The following is a 19,630-nucleotide window of genomic DNA, read 5'->3' on the forward strand; positions in this document are numbered from 1 at the left end:
AGAGTGATAACTACAACAGACCTCTAAGTTGAAGAGATAGACTGCATTAAAAACAAAACAAAACCAAAAAACCAAAGACAGGCCATGATGAGAGGTAAATCAAGATGGGAGGATGGGTTGGTTTTCCCCACTTAACCAAGACTCCCATAAATCAAAGAAATATGTATCTTCCTCAAAGGAATTCAAGACTTGGTCTTCTAGAAACTTTCTGTTCTGTTGTTCTGTTTCAGTCAGGCAGTCAATCATATTTATTGAGAACTTATTGTATGCAGAGCACTGTACTAAGCACTTGGGAGAGGACAATGCAAGAATAAATAGACATATTCCCTACCTACATTGAGTTTACAGCCTAGAGTGGAAGACGGATGTTAATATAAATAAATAACAGATATGTACATAAGTTCTGTAGGGCTAGGAGAGGGGATGAAAAAGGGAGCAAGTCAGGTGATGCAGAAGGGAGTTGGAGAAACAGAGAGTCAGAGAAGGCCACAGAGGACATGTGGCTTTAGTAAGGCTTTGAAGGCTGGGGAGAAGAGTAATTGTCAGTCAGATATGAGGGAGGGTGTTCCAGGCCACAGGCAGGATATTGACAAGGATTTGGTAGTGAGATAAATGAGATCAAGGTACAGTGAGAAGATTAGCATAAGAGAAGCTGTGTGGACTGGGTTGTAGTAAGAGAGTCGTGAGGTGAGTTAGGAGGAGGAAAGGTGATTAAGTGCATTGAGGCCAATGGTGAGGAGTTTCTGTTTGCTGTGGAAGTGGATAAGCAACCACTGGGGGCTCTTGAGGAGAGGGGAAACATGACCTGAACATTTTAGTAGAAAAATGATCTGGGCAGCAGAGTGAAGTATTGACTCCAGTGGAGAGAGACAGGCGGCTGGGAGGTCAGCAAGGAGGCTAATACAATTTGGATAGAGAAACAAGGGTAGGTTTTAGTGATATTGTGAAGGTGGAATCGACAGGATTTAGTGTTGGACTGAATATGTGGCTTGAATGAGAGGGAGAAGTCAGGAATAATACTAAGGTCATGGGCCTGGTGAGATGGGAAGGATGGTGGTGTTATTTATAGTGAAGGAAAAATCAGGGGGAGGACAGGGTTTCCAGGGCATGAAAATGTTCAGCAGAGACCTCTATGCTACTTTGTTTTGTATATTAGAGTGCAAAATGCCAAAGATTCAGCAGCGATTCCACCAGAAGAGAGCTAAATTATCTTCAGTTTTGAAGAGGTGCTATATAGTATTGGGGATTCCAACCAGCAGAGATAATTGGCTACAGAATTGTTTCATGAGAAACATCTGAAGGAAGGTCACTAGAAGGAAAAATAATGAAGTTGAAGTGACAAGACAAATATAGAGGAGTATGGCCTAGTTGAAAGAGCAGAGAGTCAGGGGACCTGGGTGCTACTCTTTGCTCTTCCACTTGTCTGCTGTGTCACCTCAGGCAAGTCACTGAACTTTTTTGCATCTTATCTTCCTCATATGTAAAAATGGGCTTTAGATATGTTCCTTCCTTCAACTTAGACAGTAAACCCAAGTGGGACAGAGACCATGCCTAATCTTCTTGTATTTTATCTACCCCAGTGCTTAGTAAAGTGCTTGTCACATAATCAGTTTATACCAAATTAAGAGCCACAATCAAGGCCAATATCTCCCAGAGAAAAGCAAAAAAAAAATCTGCTAATATCAACCTAATGCTCTTCAGCACTTCTGTACCCATTTATGATGAGAATAAGCTCATCCTTTATTAGGTTGGAACAAGACCACTAGCACATAAGAGGCTGAAATATGTGGATTCTGCACTTTCTAATCTTTTCATGAGTTTTGTCTTATAAAGATTCAGCCAATGAGGGAGCTCAATAAATATTACTTCATGAAAATGGTTATTGCCATTCTCATGAGAGAACACCTGCGGATGATTATACTAACAGCTGTGCTAGAAGCACTGAGAAATTCAGGTGAGAGTTGTCTTGTAATCACTGAAGCAAAGACAGACCAGATAACATAAATTTAATTCAAAGCTTAATTATGCTATAAAAATGTTAGCCATCTTTATTTCTTATGTGCCATTTAGCTTATTGGTCGAACTATACATGATGAAAATTTGCTAGCAAATGAAGATGCATTCATGCCTCTATTTCACATTTGGCTAATGATCTCCTGATCCAATAAAGTGATAAAGAAAGGGCCGCAGCATCTACAGGGTACATCTTGTATCCTGGGTGCAGTTCAGAATGAGGTTGATTTCTCCAGGCACTTACTAATAAAATCTGCATCTTTCATTTAAGGATAAACTGAAAAACATTGGATACTCCATTTGGTTATTTTACACTGAGGAAAGTACAAATCAGTTATCATATTGCTGCTGATGGGAAGATACATTCTAAACGTTTTTAGAAATTAAAAATATTGCACAGACCTGAATTCAGTCCCTAGCCCACGGTTTGCCCACTGACAATTCCCTATGCCAGTACAGCCAACTTAGAATTTTCTTAGATGTCCCCTTGGCAAAGAGGGTACTAGGGAAAAACTGAAAAAGAAGTAATCCCTTATAGGTTCTCAGAGTAAAACAGGTAGTTCTTATTCCCATGTTTTACAAACTCCTCCCTTAGACTTTAAGCTTTTCGTGAGCAGAAAATGTGTTTAACATCTCTGTTGTATTGTACTCAAGCATTTAGTACATAGCTCTGCTCACAGTAAGCTCTCTATAAATTCCACCAATTTTTAAGTAATGTTGAAAGAAGGAATATTTTTAAAATTCCCAGTATTAGGAGAACACTAGATCTGCCACAAGGTGTATTAATTGGACTTTCATTCTCCTATTCCTAAACTCAGAGAAAAACTCTATATTCAGTTAAAAAAAATCAAAACCATTTATTTGATTAGCATTTTTACTTCCCCCTTCTAAGTCATTTATACTGGAAGTTTAGTAATCCATTCAATTATCTACCATATTCTATGCCAGAAAATTATGAAGGTACCTGAAGCCTGTGTATTTTAAAAGAAAAGAGTCAACAGTATTCATTGTTAAAGCATCAAGCCTGCAACTTCTTGTTTGCGGAACTAATTATTAAACAGAAATATATTCTAGAGTCAACATACAAATGAGAAAAATTTCAGCTCAGCCAGTATCTTCACTTTTAAGTTGAAGACAAAGTGATTACATTTCCGATGCTTTTCTGTTTGAGGCTCCATTTGAGCTTGTTTGTTTTGAAACGTAAGTGAACTTGGAGAGAGCATCAAACCATCTCAAATTAAACATTAATAAGGAAACTGTCAACTCATTCCAACTGTCAAAGTTTTAAAAAATTTCAAAAAGGGGAAAAGTCTTGGTAGATATAATTCATTGAAAAGCCCCTTTTCCTGACTAAGGGAATCTTTGATAACTGCAGAGTCCTCTAATACCTACAGATCCATGGTTCAAGCTGGGTTTGGATTCCCCTCCATGGGGTAGGCCATGGGGGCAGAACCCAGATTGACCTCGACTCTGTTACAACGCTGGTGCTAAAGCAGGAAACATTCCGAAATTTAACAATCTAACTCCTGTCTCTCCTGAAATATCTGTTGCAGCAGCACCCAATGGTAAAGCCTTCAAAGAATCAATCAATCATATTTATTGAGCACTTTTTATGGTTTTTGTTAAGCATTTACTATGTGCCAGGCACTATACTAAGTCCTGAGGTAGATACAAACTGATCAGGTTGGACAGAGTCCCTGTCCCACATGGGGCTCATAGTCTTAATCCCCATTTCACAGATTAGATAGCTGAGGCAGATAGAAGTAATTTAGTGACTTGCCCAAGGTCACACATCAGGCAAGTGGCAGAGCCAGGATTAGAACCTAGGGCCTTATTATTCCCAGGCCCATACCCTAGCCACTAGATCACATTACTTTTCTTACCACACTTACCGTGTGCAAAGCACTGTACTAAGAGCTTGGGAGAGTACAAGTTGGTGGACAGAATCCCTGGGCTGGTTGCTGAAGTCAGAGTCCAACAGAAACAAAAGGGGTCTCAGCTGTAGTAGATAAATCTCTATCCGCTGCAGTAGTGTGGCTGACCAAATCAAATTCTCTCCTCAAACCTCAATTGTATTTAATAAGCATCTACTGTATGCCAAAGCAACATGGCCTAGTTAATAGAGCTCGGACCTGGGCATCAATGGACCTGCGTTCTAATCCTAGCTCCACCACTTGTTTGCCATGTGACCTCAGGCAAGTCACTTCAGTTATCTGTGCCTCAGTTACCTCATCTGTAAAATGGGATTAAAACTGTAAACCCCATTTGAGGGATGGACTATGTCCAACCTATCTTAGTACAGTGCTTAGTAGAGTGTCTGGCATAGTCATTCATTCATTCAATTTATCCAATCGTATTTACTGAGCATTTACAATGTGCAGAACACTGTACTAGCACATAGTAAGCACTTAACAAATACCATTTAAACAAATTCAGAGAACTGTACTCTGAAATAGGAGAAAACAATAGAGGCAAAAGGCATGATTCCTGTCCACAAGGAATCAGCCTACGATTGATTTGGTTTGTGATTTAACTTCTGAGTTCAGAATATAAAAATAAGTGAAATGCCATACTGGCCAAAGAAAAAACATACTATTCTGTCATTATAGGATTGTGATGGCCCCACCTTCACAACATACCTAAAATAATAATAACAATAATAGTAATAATGGTATTTGTTAAGCGCTTACTATGTGCCAAGCACAGTTCTAAGCACTAGAGTAGATACAAGGTAATCAGGTTGTCCCATGTGGGGCACACAGTGTTAATCTCCATTTTACAGATGAGGTACCTGAGGCACAGAGACGTGAAGTGGCTTGTCTAAGGTCACACAGCAGACAAGTAATGGAGATGGGATTAGAACCCATGTCGTCTGACTCCCTAGTCCATGCTCTTTCCACTAAACCACATTACTTATCTGCCCTTTACTCTCCAACCAAACAAACTCATTCTATCCTGCCTAGATTACATCATCAGTCTCCTTGCTGACCTACCAACCTCCTGACTCTCCCCACTCCAGTCCATACTTCATTTTGCTGCCCGGACCTGCGTGGCTCAGTGGAAAGAGCACGGGCTTTGGAGTCAGAGGTCATGAGTTCAAATCCCAACTCTGCCACTTGTCAGCTGTGTGACTGTGGGCAAGTCACTTCACTTCTCTGTGCCTCAGTTACCTCATCTGTAAAATGGGGATTAAGACTGTGAGCCTCACATGGGACAACCTGATTCCCCTATGTCTACCCCAGCGCTTAGAACAGTGCTCTGCACATAGTAAGCGCTTAACAAATACCAACATTATTATTATTATTAAGACCCTGCTACCTGGTGATCAGAGGCAGATCATGGGGGGGAGGATGGAGGCAGACAAAGTAAAGATGAAATCAGAAATTTGGGAGTTGGAGGAGACATATTGCTTCCCAAAAGCATTAAGAATATCAGTCCCAAAAATCAGTATCTTATCTAGAGTACCAGAAATGGGAAATGTGGTTCAGCTTCCAGCAAATCCCATTTTGTGATGAGATTATTTCCTAAAGATATTATATGGCAATTTAGTGTTTCCTGGTGTTGTATATGGGTAATGAATTATTAAAGGTTACATGAATAGTGATTGCAGTAGATATTGTTTCCTGTATTGTTAAGTGCTTTTTCTGGACAGAGAGGGGTGTTTGGTATAGTTGGACAGTTAAACTGACTGACAGGATTTCTTGGTAATCATATTACAATAGATGCCTTTACACAGGTTGAGTATTTCAATTCATAAAACAGCTCCCCAGAAGTGCAAAATCTCAGTCTCTGTGGCCTCATCATTGACTGTTGCTCATTATTAAGGAGTTCACTGTTCTTCAGGGTCTCAATCTCCTGTGGGTAACATTTACAATGGTGGCCACAATGATGAATAATCAGTGATGACACAAATGGAACTCAGGTCTCAACAGCTAATGAGGTACAAAGCCTCTATGACTTCATTTATTGCCTGTTGCTCTAACAATGAATGATGTCATAAAGGCTGAGAAGCTGGGGAAGCAAAGGCTCTGAGCATAACAGAAATGGGGAGTGAGAGACAGGAAACTAACAGTTAATTATGGTACATAGTCACTACTTCAGGGTTAGTGGTTTCTCTTTGCTTCTCATTGGCGCCAAATAGCCTACATCTCAAATTACAAGACAGAATCTTACTTGAAGATGAAGGTAATTTAAGTTTGCTTCAATTAAATCCTTTTCTTTGCAGTATTAGTAATTAATGACCCAAAAATAGTTGATCACTAAACTTCTGTGCTCAATTTATAATTCTATCCAATTGCATTTTCATTTTCAAATTCTCCCCAAAGCACAGACTGATTTCCGTTCCAACAAATTCACTCTTACTGCTATTTTCCACCCCCAAAACTCTACTATTGTTCCCTCATTTCCTCCTATGCTCACAATCTCCATCGATCTTTTCCACAAACTCCCTCATAAGGTACCCAACACCTCCTTTCTCTCCAGCCTCTATTGATTTCTCAAACTACAATGTTGGAACAAGTGAAACCATCAGGAGCATGGCCCGTGGATAGATCATAGACCTGGGAGTCAGAAGGACCTGGCTTCTAATCCTGGCTCTACCACTTGCCTGCTGTGTGACCTTGGGCAAGTTACTTAATTTTTCTGTGTCTCAGTTATCCCATCTGTACAATGGGGAAAACTGTGAGTCCCATGTGGGACATGGACTGTGTCTAACCTGATTAGTTTATATCCTTTGACCCCACGGCTCCCTCCAGTTATCACCTCTTCTTCCTCCTGCCATTCCTCTCCAAACTCCTCAGCAAGTTGGCTCCACCCATTGTTTCCATTTATTGCCATTGTTCTTGTCTGTCCGTCTCTCCGATTAGACTGTAAACCCGTCAAATGGCAGGAACTGTCTCTATCTGTTGCCCACTTGTTCATTCCAAGCGCTTAGTACAGTGCTCTGCACATAGTAAGCACTCAATAAATACTATTGAATGAATGAATGAATGTTTCAAGTACCTCTCCATCATTTCACTCCTGACCCCCTGCAATCTGGCTTCTGTCCCCTTCACACCACAGAAATCACCCTCTCAAAGGTCAGAGATGATCTCCTTCTTGCCAAATCCAATAGCTTCTACTTCAATACTAATTGTTCTTAACCTTTCAGCTGCCTAAAACACTGTTGACCACGCCCTTTCCTGGATACATTAACCAAACTCAGCTTCACTGACACTGTTCTCTCCTGATTCTCCTCCTGTCTTTCTGACTGCTCATTCTCAGTTTGTTTCACAGGCTCCTCCTCTGCCTCTCACCCTCTAACTGTGAGTGCCCCTCAAGGTTAAGTTCTGGGTCCTTTTCTATTCTTTATCTAAATGCAGTCCCTTGAAGAACTCATTTGCTCCAATGGCTTCAACTACCACCTCTGCGATGATTTCCAAATCTACATCCCCAGATCTGAAGGTACTACCATCAACTCAAATTTAACATGTCCAAAACAGAACTCCTTATCTTTCCACCCAAATCCTGTTCTTCCTCTGACTTTCCCATCACTGTAGACAGCACCACCATCCTTCCTGTCTCCCAAACCGGTTTCCTTGGTTTTATCATTGACTCCTCTCTCTCATTCAACCCACATATTGAATCTATCACTAAATTTTGTCATTTCCACTTTCACAACATTGCTAAAATCTGCCCTTTCCTCTCCATCCAAACTGCCACGACCTTAATCCAATCACTTATCCTATCCCACCTTGATTACTTTATCACCCTCCTTGCTGACCTGTCTCTCCCAACTCTAGTGCATACTTCACTCTGCTGCCTGGATCATTTTCCAACAAAAATGTTCAGACCAGATCTCTCCACTCCTCAAGAACCTCAAGAGGTGCCCACCCATCTCTGCATCAAACAGAAACTCTTTACCATCAGCTTTAAAGCACTTAATCACCTTGCTCCCTCCTAACTCACTTGCTACTCTCCTACAACCTAGCCTACACACTTCACTCTTCTAATGCCCTGCCTTTTCATAACCAACAATTACTTTCCCCAACTTCAAAGCTATATTGAATTCACATCTCCTCTAAGAGTCCTTTCCTGACTAAGCCCCCATTTCCTCATTCCCTACTTCCTTCTATGTAGCCCTGTATTGCTCCCTTTATTGACCACCCACTGCCCCAGCCCAACAGCACCTATGTAAACATCTGCAATTTATTTATATTTATGTCTGCCTCTCCCTTTAGACTATAAGCTTGTTCTGCACATGGAATGTGTCAGTTATATTGTTGTGTTGTATTCTCCCAAGTGCGTAGTACAGTTCTCTGCACACAGTAAGTGCTCAAGTAATACAGCTAAGTGATGGAAAATGTACACTCATACCCGCAGTGAGCTCATCTGCCCACATGATTTCTGCTGCATATCTAAAAGGATTACTCCCAAATCTACCTTTGTAATGATGGCCTAACAATAATAATACTTATGACTTTTGGGATTGTCTCTATCTGTTGCCAAATTGTACATTCCAAACACTTAGAACTGTGCTTAGTACAGTGCTCTGCACATTGTAAGTACTCAATAAATATAATTAAATGAATGAATGAATTAAAGTGCTTACTGTGTGCTAAGCACTGGGATAGGCACATATAGTAATGAGATTGGATACAGTCCCTGCACTGATAGTCCCAGTATATGTTACTCCCTTTTTTAAAATAAGGAAACAGGTCCACTGAGGTTAAGTGACATAACCAAGGTTAAACAGTGGCTAGTGGCCAAGCTAGGACTAGAACCCAGGTCAACTTACTCACAGTCTTGTGCTCGTCACGCTAGACCATACTGACCTTCCAACTAACCTACAATCTCATTATCACTTGATGCCTCCAGGCAGTGCTGAAAGTAAAAAAAAAAAAAGCAAAAACAAAAACAAAAAACTTCTACCAGAATGTTGATGGTGGAGATGGCTTTGGTAAGCAGTGGGGTTGGCCATTTAACAGCTGTGGTGAGCAAGCTTTTGTCAAGAGCAGGAAGATTGGCTACAAAGCAGTGGCGAGTGGGAAAGTGGGTAAAGGAATAGCTCAGCCTGTACCTAAATCTTCAAGAGTGGGTTCCACCTATTTCTTGTTCCTTTTTCAGCTAGCAATGATGGCATGAACAGTTGGGTGACCAGACAGTCACTGAAATGTTGGGCATGCAGCCCAGAGCCTCAGGGAGTAGGAAAATGGAAGAGGCAAGGCTTCTTGACTTGGCCCTAAAGATCCACCACCTCCACTACACTCTCTGCTCAAAATGGCCATTCTTATAATAGAGCTGAGTTCTGCCCAGTTACACTATAGTTCCAGCCCTGCCTCGAGGACATCTCCACTTGAATGCCCACCAGCACCTCAAACAAAACATAAAAACATGATTCTTCATCCTTCCCCATACGCCACCTCCATCTCCTGTCTTTTCCATGAGTCTAAAAGACCACCATCCTCCCCCTTCCAGAAGCTAACAAACTTGTCCTCCTATTCTTTTCACTGTCCTTCAACTCTTACACCCAGACTTTTGGATCAATAATTGATTGCTTTCAAGTTATTTCAGCTAGTGGGAAGAGCAAAGGGTTTGAGAGTTACAGGACCTGGGGTGTAGTTCAAGCTTTGTCACTTGACTGCTGGGTTACCTTGGGGAAATCACTTAACTTCTCTCTGCCTTATTTTCCTCATCTGTAAAATTGTGATAAAATACCTGCTCTCCCTTCCTCCAAGACCATGAGCCTCATGTGGGACAGGAAGTGGGTCCAATTTGATTACCTTGGATCTATCCCAGGACTTAGGACAGAACTTGGTACATAAGTAAGCATTTAATAGATACCATCATTATAAACTCTGAGATCAGGTGCAACAAGTGAATTGCAGAGAAAGAATGATAAAAATACAATTATATGACCCAATAAGGAAAGGGTTTTGTTGATTTTGCTCCCCAGAGGACACTGGAATTTTCTGGGAGAAGCTGCCTTCATTGCCAGAGGTGGAAAACTACTCCAATCTCTGGGACAGAGCCAAGTCCTAGTAAAGTTCATCAGTAAGCCTTGGATTCCAGACCTCTTTCTCTCTCTCTTCTGTTTTATGCTTTGTTGCCACCAAACTTGGGTCCCTACTTAGTGGAAAGTTGCCCCCACTTTGCTCTGATACATACTAACAATAACCAGGGCTTAGCTTAATGCTTGGCACATTCACTCATTTATTCGGTCCTATTTACTGATTGCTTACTGTGTTCAAAACACTCTAAGTGTTTAATAAATGCCATACCTAACTAGTAGTGAAAAAACAGGTAGTTGTATTTCTCAGTGCCAGTTAATGAAACACAAAACATAGTGGTATTTGTTAAGCACAAACTAGACATAAAGCACTATTCTAAGAGCTGGGATTGGTACAAGTTAATCAGGTCTGTTGGTCTGTAAACTACAAGAGGCTCATTGTCTACAGGGAAGGTAGTAAGGTACCGAATCCTCATTTTACAATGAGGAAATGGAGGCAAAGAGAAGTTGAGTGATTTGCCCAAGATCACACTGTAGGCAAGGGGAAGAGGTGGGTTTAGGACCCAGATCTTCCTGATTTCTGGCCCATTCCTTTCCACTAGACCACAGTGCTCCTCACCAGATGCATTGGAAGTAAATTAATTGAAGACCCCAGGCAAATGGTTGTATGCTAAAATCTTCACATTAAAGTTTAGTTTGTTTCCGGCATAGATAGGTACATTTGCATTTATTCCTTCCGAAGTGAAACTCCAGAGTCTCTGCAATGGTTCATTACCAGGTACTTAATGATAAACTGTGTTGTCAAAAACAAATTACAAACAGTAAAAACATTAGTGGCACAGCCCATATGTTTTCATCTGCATAGCCACACTCCAGTAAAATGATGTTTCCTGAAATATCTCCAGTAGGATAAAACCAAATAACAGAAAGAAAGAAGCAATTTTAAAATGTTCACTTTCTACTAGGAAGAAACCATATCTTGGCTGTTTAGGCATATGTCTAATCTTGGGAAAGCTAACACTTCTTCCATATGATCATTGACTAAATGCCCATAATTTTTTTTTAAATAACTCTCAGGCAAGGAGCTTCCATTTTCTGCCTGGTTAACAATGGGATAATATTGTGAATATCACCTGTTTCTTGTACTTATCATTTCAGAAGTCTTAAAATATCTAAATCATGGGCTTTAAACCAAAATAAATAAATCTGTCCATAACTCATTTCTCTCTTCAAATGAATACCATCTTTATCTGAACTCAATTTATCATGTTAAGCGTCCATTTTCAAATCGATTATTTGAAACATTTTGCTTTAAATTTGTATTGGTAAAATAATAAAGCCCATTTCAAATAAATACTGAAGATTCTAGTGCAATACCGGATTTTCAGAAAAAAAAAATACAGGAGATGGCAATAAATACTGTTGATTGACTGATGTCTGTAGTGTTATCTAGGCTGTAAGCTCCCTTTGGGCAGGGAACATGTCTACCAACTCCCACAGCACTGTGCATATTTGTATATATTATTTATTACTCTATTTTGTTAATGATGCATTTATATCTATGATTCCATTTATCTTGATGATATTTATGCCAGACTACTTGTTTTGTTTTGTTTTGTTGTCTGTCTCCCCCTTTTAGACTGTGAGCCCTTGTTGGGCAGGGATTGTCTCTGTTGCCGAATTGTACATTCCAAATGCTTAGTACAGTGCACATAGTAAGCACTCAATAAATACGATTGAATGAATGAATGAACTGTTTCATTGTATTCTCCCAAGCACTAGTACAGTGCTCTGCACATAGTAGCATTCAGTGAATATGATTGATTAATCTTACAAGTGAATGTCCTTATATGGTGGTTGAAGTCAGATTTCTAAGATACTCTCTGAGGGAAGGCTGATTACCCATACATGCTTAGACGCAAAACTAAAAACACTCAGATTAAGCTTTCCTGATTAAATGTTGAATGCCAAATCTCTTCTCCAAATATGTCTTAAAGCATTTCCTTTTAAAATACTCTAATTAGATCGATTTATAACAAAGTATCTAAGCCGCAATGTGAGAACAGTTAGCCTGCCTCACCAAACTTTCTTATGTCCATGGAAAACAGGAAGAAGGAAACTTTAAAGGATTCAAACATCCCCTTGGAATATTCCTTGTCCTTTTATCCTCTTTTCCAGTTCCACTTTCTAAAAGTTTAAACTAACAATACTTAGAGCTAACAGGGCTATTCCTCCTGCAAGATTATGACCTCCTTAATCAGTATTTCACCACTCACACTCATAAAATCCTGGGGAGGAAAAGGAAGGAATTGAGGAGAATGGAGGAGAAGAATTTTTTAGGTATCAAGTTTCCTAGTGCTTCAAAATATTCACAGTCTCTATAGGAGTCCTTCCCTGATAATCCTTCATCTCCCCAACAAATACTCTCCAACCCACACATTCACAACACTGCAACTGCCACTTCAGCACACCTGCAATAACCAAGCACTTGGGTACTCATAATATATATCTTTTTTACTCCATAGCTTCCACTTATTTGAATTCACTTTATGTCTGTCTCCCTCGCTACATTATGAAATCCTTGAGAGCAGGGATCCTGTATTTTAATTCTATTGTACTTTCCAAATGCTTAGTTCAGTACACTGTACAATATGGATTTGTTTGAACTTCCTAAAATCATTTTTGTCTACACAAGTTAGGGCCTGCTAACAATTGGGTTGCACTTGGTATAAAGTTTGCCTCAGAAAACCAGATAAAAATACATTTTCAAAGGACATTTCACCCCCAAAACAGCAAATTAAGGATCTATTATCATAGAAAAGTTCACTAAAATGTGTCAGGAGAAACAGCTGATTTTTGCAAAAGAAAAATGGGCAGTTCTTGAGGATCTTCATGAAGGCTCTGTGGTGAACCTGTCTCTCCTGCTTTTGTTGAAGCCACAGTATAGGCTTCACCCCATCTCTACTTTTGTTTTCTGGCTGGATTCTGGCTTGCCCTGATTCTGTTCTGGATACTATCTCTCGCCCTTCTCCCCTTCCCTCCAACTCTCACTGATGTCTTCAGGCAGTCAATCACTCAATTGACAAGATTATATTGTGTGGATCCCCTCCCCTCCCCATTGCTCCAACTTGCTCCCTTTACTCTACCAGCCCCCACCCCGGCTCCGGCCCCACAGCACTTGCATATCTATGTACATATATGTAATTCTATTTATTTATATTAATGCCTGTTTACTTGTTTTGATGTGTAATATCTATAATTCTACTTATTTACATGATGCTATTGATGCCTGTTTACTTGCTTTACTGTCTCCTCCACCTTCTAGACTTGTGGGCTGGGATTGTCTCTGTTGCTGACTTGTACTTACCAGGTGCTTAGTACAGTGCTCTGCACACAGTAAGCGCTCAATAAATATGATTGAATGAATGAATGGATCCAGTGATCAGGACATTATTGGATGAATAGGAAGGGTAATGGACTTTCCAATCCCCTTGTTTTGTCCTCCTCTACTATGAACCATGTCATGCTATTTCACACTGTGATATACTAAGATCAAACGTGGTTCTATCTTTCCAGCATATGTGAAGGAAGTCTCTACAGTCAGAAGAACCATCTTATTCTGGCATATTCACCCTAGTCAATGTAGTCTCTGCTCACCTAATGGATAGTGTTTCTCCTTCCAGGATATTGGAGTTTGGAGACAATTATAACAGGTTAATACAAATAGGAATGTTGACTGATGGTAGAAGGAATAACTAGTAATTACAGGAATAGAATGTTAATTAGAATTATCAATAAAAAATTGATTTTTTTACAAATAAAAAATACAACTTTATTGACTTATGGTAAAGCTGATTTGTGTGATGTCCCTATCCATTATTCATTTCCAAAGTCTGAGTTTGCCTCACCAGAAGCCTACCAAACTTTCCAAGGGCAATGTGGTGTCAGCAGGAAAAGAAACAGGCAGAAACACCCAGAACTGCAATTCATGAGCTCTAGGCAGCTGATATATCTCAGCTCCTTGTCTGTGTCACTGTAATCAGTGCAGTGAGGGAGAGAACCAGTGTAGTCTACAAGTTCAGGTAGATGATTCCTACTTGAAAGGGCAAGCGTGGCTCAGCAGAAAGGGCCTGGGCTTGGGAGTCAGAAGTCATAGATTTGAATCCCAGTTCTGCCACTTGGCAGCTGTGTGACTATGGGCAAGTCACTTAACTTCTATGTGCCTCAGTTACCTCATCTGTAAAATGGGGATTAACTGTGAGCCTCAAGTGGGACAACCTGATTACCCTGTATCTACCCCAGTGCTTAGAACAGTGCTCTGCACATAGTAAGTGCTTAACAAATACCAATATTATTATTTGTTATGTGCCAGGTACAGTACTAATCTTTAATTATTCTCTTAGCCACCACTTCCTCCCAGGAAACGCACCAACACATACAGATACATACACACACATATACACACTCATCCTGTCCTCCTCCTTGTGGCTGCTCTTAGGATCATCATCTCCATCACCGTCGATGGCACGACCATCTTTCCCGTCTCTCAGGCCCGCAATCTCGGTGTCATCCTTGACTCGTCTCTCTCGTTCACCCCACACATCCTATCCGTTACCAAGACCTGCCGGTTTCACCTCTACAATATCGCCAAGATCCGCCCTTTCCTCTCCACCCAGACGGCTACCTTACTGTTACAGGCTCTCGTTATATCCCGGCTAGACTACTGTGTCAGCCTTCTCTCTGACCTCCCTTCCTCCTCTCTCGCCCCGCTCCGGTCTATTCTTCACTCCGCTGCCCGGCTCATCTTCCTGCAGAAACGATCTGGGCATGTCACTCCCCTTCTTAAACAACTCCAGTGGTTGCCTATCGACCTCCGCTCCAAACAAAAACTCCTCACTCTAGGCTTCAAGGCTCTCCATCACCTTGCCCCTTCCTACCTCTCCTCCCTTCTCTCTTTCTACCGCCCACCCCGCACGCTCCGCTCCTCTGCCGCCCACCTCCTCGCCGTCCCTCGGTCTCGCCTATCCCACCGTCGACCCCCGGGCCACGTCCTCCCGCGGTCCTGGAACGCCCTCCCTCCTCACCTCCGCCAAACTGATTCTCTTTCCCTCTTCAAAACCCTACTTAAAACTCACCTCCTCCAAGAGGCGTTCCCAGACTGAGCTCCTCTTCTCCCTCAACTCCCTCTGCCATCCCCCCTTTACCTCTCCGCAGCTTAACCCTCTTTTTCCCCTTTTCCCTCTGCTCCTCCACCTCTCCCTTCCCATCCCCACAGCACTGTACTCGTCCGCTCAACTGTATATATTTTCGTTACCCTATTTATTTTGCTAATGAATTGTACATCGCCTTGATTCTATTTAGTTGCCATTGTTTTTACGAGATGTTCCTCCCCTTGACTCTATTTATTGCCATTGTTCTTGTCTGTCCGTCTCCCCCGATTAGACTGTAAGCCCGTCAAACGGCAGAGACTGTCTCTATCTGTTGCCGACTTGTTCATCCCAAGCCCTTAGTACAGTGCTCTGCACATAATAAGCGCTCAATAAATACTATTGAATGAATGAATCATCTACACCATCAAAATATTTGGTTGCCTTAACTGCCCAGAATACTATCCTGGGCTCTTGAGAAGATACAGAAAATTATGTACAGTCTTTGTCCTGCAAGAACTAAATATAAGGGGGAAACAAATACAAACAATGAGAAGTTCAGCTTTGAACATTCAAGTTTCTACCATTAAACAAATACATTAATGAGTTCATGCTCAGGACAGTGTGGTAAGATTTATCCTAACCTCCTGCTATAGTTCTAGGCTGTCAACTGTTACCATCAGCTCTGACAGAAGCATTCTCCAGGCCATCAATACTCATCATTGGACTGGGACTATTCAAGGTCCTCTCTCTTTCAGCTCATCGTATAACCAGGATCCATGTCTGTTTCCTGAGCTCCAGCTAAGATCAAGAGTCGTCACAAACAGGAATGATGAGAGGGGGCAGAGTGCCTGAATTGCAAGCATTTGGACAGACAACCCAACACAAATAATACCAGTCTAGAAAATATGTCTGGCACCTCTTATTATCCACTTTAACCCCATCTTGATTCTCTGTGTCTAAATCAATGTCCTTGTATTTCTCCTCAGTGCTTAATTGAGTGCCATGCACGTTTTAAGAGTTTTATCATTGCCATTAGTACTACTCCTGCTCCTACCTTTACACCTTTATCTAGTTGGATCAAACCACAACTACCACGCCAAAACACTTAAGCAGACAGCTGCTGTGTGATTAAGAATCTCTGTACTTGAGTCCACATTTCAATTTCCTCTCAAATTCACACAACAAGCCAGTGGCAGAGCTGGGATGAGAACCCAGGACTCCTACCTTTAAGCTCATGCTATTTCCACTAAATCAAATCTTTAAATGAGACAGATAAACCTCATAATCTTAATTCAATTAAAATTGAGATAGGAATTTGATTTGAAAGAAATTATAATGTGGAAGTATAATATATTCCAGAAAATTCTTGGATTTATTTGCCTAAATGAGAGTAATGTCCAAGTCTTGAGCCACAGTTGGGGTCAAAGGACTAAGATTCAGCAAGAAGAATGTTTAACTATTGCTGGTGATGTGTCTTATCTTTTGAAGAAATAAGTAGGTATGAAAATCTTAAGATGGAAGAACCAAAACAGGGAGTCAGTGAGATATATATAACACTTAAGCAACTATGTAAAAATCAAAAAAAGAGAAGCAGAGGAATCTAGATGGGAAAGATCAAATATGATAGGGTCAGAAAGGTGATTATAGTCATACTTGTACTTGAAAATTGCTTTCCTGAAACAACACTTGAACCTTCTACTATTTGAGTAGCACCTAGATTTTATTTAATTTGTAGATGGGAGCTTCTCTCATTTCTCTTGAAACACAGAAGCAATGTGCAAGAAATATATTCTATTTTATATCTATGAGTAGAGATATTCTATAGACCTGAAGCTATTTGTATCCTCCCCATTTTTTAACACTTTGACAAAGGTTGTTTATTGTGATGGTTACCTGTCAGTAAATCATATACTGTAAAATGTAAAGGTGTGCTTTTCCAGATTATGAACTTGACTTCCTTTGAGAAATTCAGTTCTCTTTAACAACAGTTATGCGGAACTCAGATTTTTTTTTTTTAAATGATCCTAGAAGGGACAGGTGGTCCCTGCAGATGAGGCTAGGTGGTAAAAATGGGGTGGTGGGAAAATGACTCTAAAAATACTCCCTGAATAATGTGTTTCTCTGCTTCTCCTTTTCCTTTGAGGTTGTTATCATTATGTGTCAACTTGGCACTGCTATAAAGTGCTTTTTCCAAACCCTCTGGAAAGAGTACCAATCAAATGATATTCATTTCACTTCATTCCTCATTATATAAAATCCTCAGCAGAGATGATACTAAAATCCAGTCCTAGCTCTTTGTAATGAGGATGTCTCAACTGAAAGGAGCCAGTTTAAATTTAATTAAAATTACAATCATCCGCTATTTGCCTAGCTTATAATGCTAAAGAATTTGGGGAATTTCTTTGGTGGATACTTGTTTAGATAGAAATACTGCGGACATTTTCAGGGAGAATTTTAATGTCAGTTAGTCTCCTTTTCTTTATTTTAAAACACAGTTTTTGTTACCTGCAATTCCTAGAAACATTACAATTTGTAGTATTTTGCATTCTCAGAGTTCTTATTTCAATACAAAGGGAGGAACAAAGGATCACTATATAAAAAAGCATATTTCTAATCAAACCATTCACATACATAACACTTTTTAGTTCCACATCGATAAGAAAAATAATTTAAGTTGCATCCAGTAAATGGTTGTAATTTAAACTGGTTAGACTTGAGTGGTTTGCTTAGAGGAAATAGTATTTATTGAAGGGAATTTGAATGACAAATTAAACCAGTTCCTTGGTGACACATTGTGGCTAAACTTAGGCTTTGTTCTTTCTTCACCATTACTTTGAATATAAGGGGCATGTGTGTTAAAAATACGTTGATAAACCATTTTGGTTAATTGTTTTGGACCTAAATACACAAAGAGAGTAAGTATGGGAGTTTTAGAAAAGATCATTCAAAGGGTAAAATTGGTTATACTTGACACCTTTTAAAATTGCATTGAATGGTGACCTACAGTAAAACCAAGACATGAGTCAAAGACCTTTTTCTGCTATAAAACATACACAATTCACATGATCCAAGGAGAAGAACTAAGCCTATGTCAGCATGTATAATGTTATTTTTCTTAAAGGAGTTCCTTGTAAGAGCTAAATTTTATTTTCAAATAATAATTCTTAGGTAGACTAGGGAGGAAAATTTCCTTCCTGAATGAAGGCATTATGGAATCAAAGAGAGGAAAATTATAACAATCCATAATATAGTTTTAAATTGACTGAGTCAGAAGAGATATCTTCAGTTATAAGGATGCAACCTGTCAAGTCCACAGTCTTTCTGTCTAGACCATGCTCTCTATTAAAACTGAAAGCAGCCTCCAGAGAGAACAGGCCACAGAGTATGTTAATGTGTCCAAGAAAACAAATGAAATCTCTCTCTCTCTCTCTCTCTCTCTCTCTCACACACACACACACACACACACACACACAATAAAGAATTTCAAGAGACACCAGAAACCTTATCTTCTCTTTTCCAGAAAATGTTTTTCTGGGCATGAAAAAATCAAATCAATCAATCAAGGGTATTTATTGAGCACTTACTGTATTTACAGTGCTGTACTATGTGCTTGGGGAATTACAACACAACAGAGTTGATAGACATTTCCTGACTACAGGGAGCTGACACTCTGGAAGGGGAAGTTTATAACAGATAAATAAATATATAAATAACAGATACATACATAAGCACTGTGGGGTGACTATCACCTCTTTAAAGGGTACAGATACTGGTGCACAGGTTAAATAGACAGGTCAAACCATTGTTAAGCATCAGTTTTTCATAATGAAAACAATGTTATACCACCCACTAGAATTGAAGATTCCTCACTTGGTAGCCCCACTTGAGCTGAGTCCAGATTGGTATAAATGCTGGAATTGTGGGGGTCATTGATCAGGGTGATACAGGAAGCTTATGCTGACTGATGTAGACTCAGATATGTGGGAGGAAAGGGAATCCACAGCCTAAAACTGGGCAATCCCTGGATGGGCTGGGACAGTGAAAGCAGGAAAGGGACGGAGAAGGTGGCAGGACATGAATCAGTAAATTTTACAACAGAGATTATGGTCAGTGAGCTTGGAAATATATCTTACTTCATTACAAAATTATTCTGTGAGATACTAATAGCTTTCTGGATATTTAAGGCTTCTGAGGAATACTGGTGAGGGCAATAAGGAAACAATGATTTCATTCAAATCGAAAAAATGTATTCCCCTTCTTCAGGCTAGATTATAGGCTCCTAAACATCTTAATAGTTGCTATCTCTGTGCTTTGTATGAACTCAAATTAAGCCACAGATAATCTACTACCCAGATTAACCAATTTTGCTAGAACAGTCTCCTAAAAAAGCAACAATGAGAAGCTTCTTTTGGAACAAAGACCTCTATGGATAGGCATCTGCAGTTGAAAAGGTATAAACTGAAACAGCAGCTAGCAAGAG

General features: G+C 40.1%; 1 long non-coding RNA gene across 1 annotated transcript; it reads left to right on the forward strand.

Moving 5' to 3' along the window:
* Positions 1-6,028: 6,028 nt before the first annotated feature.
* Positions 6,029-16,049, forward strand: LOC103165563. The gene is made up of 2 exons (XR_484594.2): positions 6,029-6,198; positions 15,906-16,049. It is a non-coding gene; the product is annotated as an uncharacterized LOC103165563 (long non-coding RNA).
* Positions 16,050-19,630: the final 3,581 nt, after the last annotated feature.

The sequence above is a fragment of the Ornithorhynchus anatinus genome, chromosome 17 (assembly GCF_004115215.2).
Source record: "Ornithorhynchus anatinus isolate Pmale09 chromosome 17, mOrnAna1.pri.v4, whole genome shotgun sequence".
NCBI classification, from domain to species: Eukaryota; Metazoa; Chordata; class Mammalia; order Monotremata; family Ornithorhynchidae; genus Ornithorhynchus; species Ornithorhynchus anatinus.